Genomic DNA, 6727 nt, shown 5'->3' on the forward strand with positions numbered 1-6727 from the left:
CTAACAAACATTTCCGAGACCTACCTACCTACCTACGGTTAGCTACACCGATGGATCTTCTAATCACTTTTACCAAACCCTAGCCAAAGTAGCCAGTAAACCAGGGAAGTGGAGATGGCCGGCGACGAGCTTGTGGCGGTGGCGGCGGAGCCCGCGGAGTGTAGCAGGTGGGTACTGATGTGTCTACTGGCCGTCGTCGGTTCGACTCTTTTCGTCGTCGGCACCCGGATGTTCGCCTACGTCGAGCATGTTGAGCAGCTTCCCGACCTCACATGGTTTCCGTCGCCTGACGTCGCGTTCTTCATCTCCTTTTTGTTCACCGTCCTAGGAGCACTCATTTTTTCCGTTTTCATTGTTCTTTTTCAAGATTGGCAACGCGGCAATCCAGAAGGAGATAGGCTCGTAGATTCACTGTTGCTCTTCTAGTCAATCTATCTACTGTATTTATCTGTAATTTTACCTGCATCTGCATCCATGCATGGTTACATGAACCAGATCCATCGATCTGTCCATATACACAGCTTATGCACGTCTTTTCCTTATGCACGTCTTAGTTTGTTTGACCGAGAAATCGCCATGCATATAGTCTGCAATACGGACAGAAAGTAATAATAAAGAATCAAAGGCCCCGGGCGTTTCTACTTTCTCGGATTTTTTAGCCGGGTGGGCGATTTCTGTAGAGTTTAGGGTTTAGTTTAGCACTTCATTTTAAGGGAAGGCCTTCATGACACTTTATGGAAACTCATTATCTACCGGCGCTAAGCTTATATTTGTTTGGCAATAAACTTTGTATTAAAAAATTCTTTATCTACCGGCGCTCACCTGTAGAAAAACTCATTGAGGTAAAAACCTTAGTCGAAACAAAAGATTGACTGCTCAAGTGATATTATATTGCATAAAGGAAAAAAGTATTAAGGCCGAGTATGTAAACCACTCGGCGAAGCCCGAATCAACCTCGGCAACATCTACGCCCAGTGTGACACTCGGCGTATATCCTGTCGGCATACGGACCTTAGCTGAGCGTATTTCGTCGAGGGCTCGGGAAACATGTAAGCCGAGAGAAAAACAACAGCCCACGACAAAAAAGGGTAACCAGGTGGCGGGCCACGTTAGCAGCGTTGAGTAAGCCGAATGTCGGCGCTCGACTTTCATCTGCTCGTCTTTTAGTTGGACCCAAGAACTACGCAGAGGCACCACGTGTATGCCAATATGCCGAGTGTCATGTCGTTGTTCACAGCAAATGTGTTCGCTGAGCAAGTCTGTACGTCGAGCATTTTATATGTTACAACCGAATACAGAATTTAAACTACCCATGCGGCTATCTATCTTATCTATCTCCTCATACATATCTCGTTTGACACCCTCCCTTAATCACAACTTCATCAAGTTGGAATTATGCTTGAAATCTTCAAAACTCCTTGTAGGCAAAGCTTTTGTAAACCCATCTGCCACTTGATCCCGTGAATGAATGAAACGAATGTCCAAGAGTTTATTAGCAACTCTCTCTCTCTGACAAAGTGGAAATCTATTTCAATGTGCTTTGTTCTAGCATGAAATACTGGGTTTGCAGACAAATAGGTGACACCAAGATTATCACACCATAAGCATGGAGCTTGAGAGCTTTTCACACCTAACTCCTTCAAGATTGACTGTACCCAGATGATTTCTGCTGTTGCATTGGCCAAGGCCTTGTATTCTGCTTCAGTGCTTGACCTGGACATTGTGGCTTGTTTTCTAGCACACCATGATATAAGGTTGGGTCCAAAAAATATTGCAAAGCCACCAGTGGAGCGTCTGTCATCCAAGCATCCTGCCCAATCTGAATCAGAAAAGGCACTGACAAGAGTAGAGGGTGACTTGCTGAAGTTTAGACCAACATTCAAAGTATACTTGACATATCTGACAATGCGCTTAGCTGCAGTCAAGTGAACTGTGGTGGGTGCATGTAGGAACTGACATACTTTGTTAGCAGCAAAGGAAATATCTGGCTGGTCAATGTTAAGTACTGAAGTGCACCTACAAGACTTATGTATTTTGTACTATCCTCTGGACCCAAAAGCGTTCCCTCTGTAAGAGATAATTTTTCTGTACTAGAGAGAGGAGTGGGTGTGGGTTTACAACCTTGCAAGCCTGCCTTCCTTACCAAATCTGTGGCATATTTTTCTTGAGAAAGATGTAGCCCATCCTTGTGCTGCTTCACCTCAATTCCTAGGAAGTAATGCAATTCTTCTAGATTCTTGAGAGCAACTTCAGCACCTAAATCCTTCAAGAGTCCTGATATTGCCTCATTAGATGAGCTCGTGACAATAATATCATCAACATTTATGAGAACAAACTTGGAGGTGTTGAACTTGTTATAAATGAACAAGGAGGTGTCAGATTTGGAAGGAACAAAGCCAAGTGTCTGCATCTTTTTACTGAGACGGGAATACCATGCCTTTGGAGCTTGTTTCAATCCATATAATGCTTTATCTAGCTTGCACACGTAGGAAGGTGTATGTTTGCTTTCAAACCCAGAAGGTTGTTTCATGTACACTTCCTCTTCCAGAACACCGTGAAGAAACACGTTCTGTACGTCTAATTGTCGAAGGCTCCATCCCCTGAAAACAACAATAGACAGTACGAGACGAATGGTAGCAGCTTTTACAACTGGACTAAAAGTATCCTCGTAGTCTATGCCATACCGTTGCTTGAAGCCTTTTGCAACTAGTCTAGCCTTATAACGATCAATGGTTCCATCAGACTTTCTCTTAATTCTGAATACCCACTTGCAGTCAATGAGGTTTTTACCTTGCTTGGGGGAACCAAGTGCCACGTTTTATTTCTTTCAAGTGCCTTATATTCTTCTACCATTGCCTTTTTCCACCTGTCATCACTGAGAGCCTCTTCAATTGTGTTGGGCTCACCTGGTTCACCTGTGGAACAAACTAGACCATATTTGGTTATGTGTTTGTAATTTTTCGGTTGAATCAAACCTTGTTGTAGCCTTGTGCGGCGTCTTGGTGAACCAACAGGATCTGCAGCCACAGAGGATCCCGCAGGAGCCAAATCAGCAGCAGAACTCGAGGAAGATTCGCCCGCCACTGTCGGTTCTAGGTGCACGGGGTTTTCTGTGGCTGTGGCCCGAGGCAATGGTGGGGGAGACGCCGCAGGGGCCGCAGACGATCCAGGGGCGCCGACCGGCTCATCATGAGCGTGTGATTGCGCGGGCCCGCATGAATCAGGAGCCGACCCCGCATCCGCCTAGCGTGTGAGGCCGCGCCGCTTGTAGCAAACCGGCTGGTCTGCGAAGCGCGTGCGGTCCGGGCCACTGTCGCGCTGCCGCGTGGCGGCGGGAGACCGATGCGGGCTGGAGAGTGCGTCACGCCCTGTCGGAGGGGGCCGCGCGTCATGCAGCGGGCTGCTGGAGCCCACGCGACCGACCGCGCCTGGTGCGTCTGACGCGGGCGTGCGGCTGGTCGTTGGCACGGATCCCAGAGGCGATTTCCTGGGCATCTGCAGCTCCGATCCCGAGGGGGATTTGCTCCCCTCGCCGCGACACATGTGATCAGGGCCATCTGGATAGATTTCATCGCCATTTTCTTCTCTGTTTTCATAGTGTGGTGCTCCTGTAACATCATCAGGTGACTCATGCACAAGAGGGTTAGCCAACATATGATCACAACAATTATCAACACCCCCCATAACCAGAAAGACTTGGAGGAAGCAAAAGAATTTCTTTTTGAAGTAGAGCACCAGCGTTTGGATGAAGATCAGAAAAAGGGAATTTGGTCTCATCAAAAACCACGTCGCGTGATATATAGACTCGACCAGTGGAGATGTCAAGGCACTTTACACCTTTGTGTTGGGCGCTGTATCTAAGGAAAGCACATTGGATTGATCGAAACATGAGCTTGCGTTTGTTGTATGGGCGTAGGTTAGGCCAACACGCACACCCAAACACATGAAGAGTGGAATAGTCGGGTTTGACATGAAGAAGGCGTTCTACTGGAGTTTCATTATTTATGACACGACTAGGAAGCCTGTTGATAATGTGAACAGCAGTAAGAAACGCTTCGTCCCAAAACTTTAATGGCATGGACGCATGAGCTAAAAGAGCAAGACCAACTTCAACAATGTGACGGTGTTTGCGCTCAGCCGAACCGTTTTGTTGGTGAGCGTGAGGGCATGACACATGGTGTGAGATGCCAAGGGTTTGGAAGAAGAAGTTCAACTTCTCGTATTCCCCTCCCCAATCGGATTGGACAGCGATGATTTTGGAATCAAATTTACGCTCAACAAGTGCTTGAAAATTTTTAAACACTTGGAAAACGTCGGATCTTTTCTTAAGAAGATAGATCCACGAAAACTTGCTATAGTCATCAATAAAGCTTACGTAGTAAGTGTGCCAACCAACAGAACTAGGGGTCGGTCCCCAAACATCAGAAAAAATCAATTGTAATGGTTGAGTAGACACACTAGTAGAAATTGGATAGGGGAGCTGATGACTCTTAGCTCCCTGATAGGAATCACAAATAGTTTCAACATTGCGCTCACCAACATACGGGAGCTTATTTTTCCTAATAAGTTTTTCAACTAAAGCAAAAGAAGCATGTCCTAAACGATCGTGCCATCGTGTTGACGAGAGTTTGACAACACCAAAAGCCTGTTTATTGAATCTTGTGCGCTCCGGAATCAACGGGTAAAGCCCTCGAACACATCTACCTCGATAGAGGATTCTCTTCGTGGCCTGATCCTTGATCAAAAAGAAATATGGATGAAATTCGAGAAAAACGTCATTATCAAGAGCAATTCTATGAACAGAAAGAAAGCTTTTATTGGCACTAGGAACATGCAAGATTTTCCTAAGATGAATTTTTTTACGGGGGGTATGAAAAATTGAGTGACCAATGTGGTTAATCCTCATACCTTCACCACTAGTTGTGTGGATTTGATCCTTGCCACAATATTTTTCCTTCATTGTCACCTTTTCAAGTTCATTGGTGATGTGGTTGGTGGTGCCACTGTCGACGTACCAGTTGGTGTCGATCCCATAGGAGCCATCCGCAGCAGCAGCAAGTTTGTCCTCGTCTTGGGAGGAGTCGTCGTCGTCGTAGCGATACCAGCAGTCTTTGGCCGTATGCCCTAGCTTACCACAGATCTGGCAGCGAGGTGCATCTGGCCGTGACCTGGTGGAGCCACCGCGACGGCCCCTGTTGTTGCCAGAAGAGGACCGCCCGCCGCCGCCGCGAATTCTGGAGTTGCTGTTGCTGTGTCCCCCGCCCGAGGCCTTGCCCCTGTTGCGAGGTGATCCGCGCTGATGAGAGGAGTCGCCGCCGCGGCCACGAAAAGCGGCGTTGGCCGACGACCTGAAGCCGCCCGAGGACTGGAAAAGCGCCACGCGCTGGTTGAAGTTGCTCATCATGGAGAAGAGCTCGTCGAGGGAGACAGGCACGATGCGGGCGTCGAGGGCGGACACCAGGGGCTAGTAGTCCATGTCCAGCCCATGGAGGATGTAGGAGACAAGCTCGTCATCTTGCAGAGGCTTGCTGGCTGCGGCGAGTTCGTCCGCGAGGCCGCGCATGTGGGCGAAGTAGGTGGCGACGGACTGGTTCCCCTTCTGCGCGTTGATGAGGGCCGTGCGGATGTTGTTCACCCGGCTGAGAGACTGCAACGAAAACATGCCCGCCAGAGCAGCCCAGAGCGCGGGCGACGTGGTGATCGCGGTCACCTGCACAAGAACCTCTTTGGACAGATTGTTGAGCAGACAACCAAGTACCTGCTGGTCCTCCCGTACCCAGATTGGGTGGAGAGGGTTGGGCGTCGAGGACTCCTTCCCGTCTTTGTCCTTGGTGACGAGGAGTCGGGCCGACTCCGGTGTGGTGCCGTCGGCATAGCCAAAGACACCGGCGCCCCGCAGCTGCGGCACGATCTGGGCGCGCCACAGAACATAGTTCGTGCGGGTAAGCTTCTCCGTGACCTGTTGGTTGAGGTTTGGGTGGGAGGAGCCGGAGAAAGACATGGTTAGGGCACTAATTGCGATGAGCTAGGCTAGATGAGATTGGAAGAGGAGGCTCTGTATACCATGTGCGATGCGGAAACGTCTTACCCGTCGAGGGGGATGTGGTACGTGTTATATAGGGGATTGCGAGTCCCTGATACGCGTACAATTCTGCTGGAGATACATAACTTGAGGGAGAAGAAGTATAGGAGATAAGAAGCATAGTCACAACCGAATACAGAATTTAAACTACCCATGCAACTATCTATCTTATCTATCTCCTCATACATATCTCGTTTGACAGATTGATCCATTTCCCGTAGGTCAGCATGAAGCATGGGATCTTCTGCTCATTCCAATATGATGGCTCAGCGCATCGATGGGGAGCCGAGTTAGCATGAAGTGAGGAAGAGGACGACACAAGATATTCTCTCCAGGTCGAGTGGAGAAGAAATCACAGGACTATGCAGAAGAAAGCCGAAGGAGCGGGCACAATAAACGGAGATAGGATGGGACCGTGTTGTGCTGAACTGATCATAGTACTTCAATTTGCTTGTTTAGTCAAAATTTAAAAAATGAACTTCAAGGTCATTTTTTTATTCAAGGTTATATTTTGTACTGGTGCCATTGTTCAGTTGAAATTTTCTGTTCAAGGTTCAGTTGTGCATTTGATGCCATTTTTGAGAGACTTCATGTGTGATGACTGATTTCTTTGAGAGACTTCACCATCTTTTCTCAATCCAAAGT

The sequence above is a fragment of the Triticum aestivum genome, chromosome 2A (assembly GCF_018294505.1).
Source record: "Triticum aestivum cultivar Chinese Spring chromosome 2A, IWGSC CS RefSeq v2.1, whole genome shotgun sequence".
NCBI classification, from domain to species: Eukaryota; Viridiplantae; Streptophyta; class Magnoliopsida; order Poales; family Poaceae; genus Triticum; species Triticum aestivum.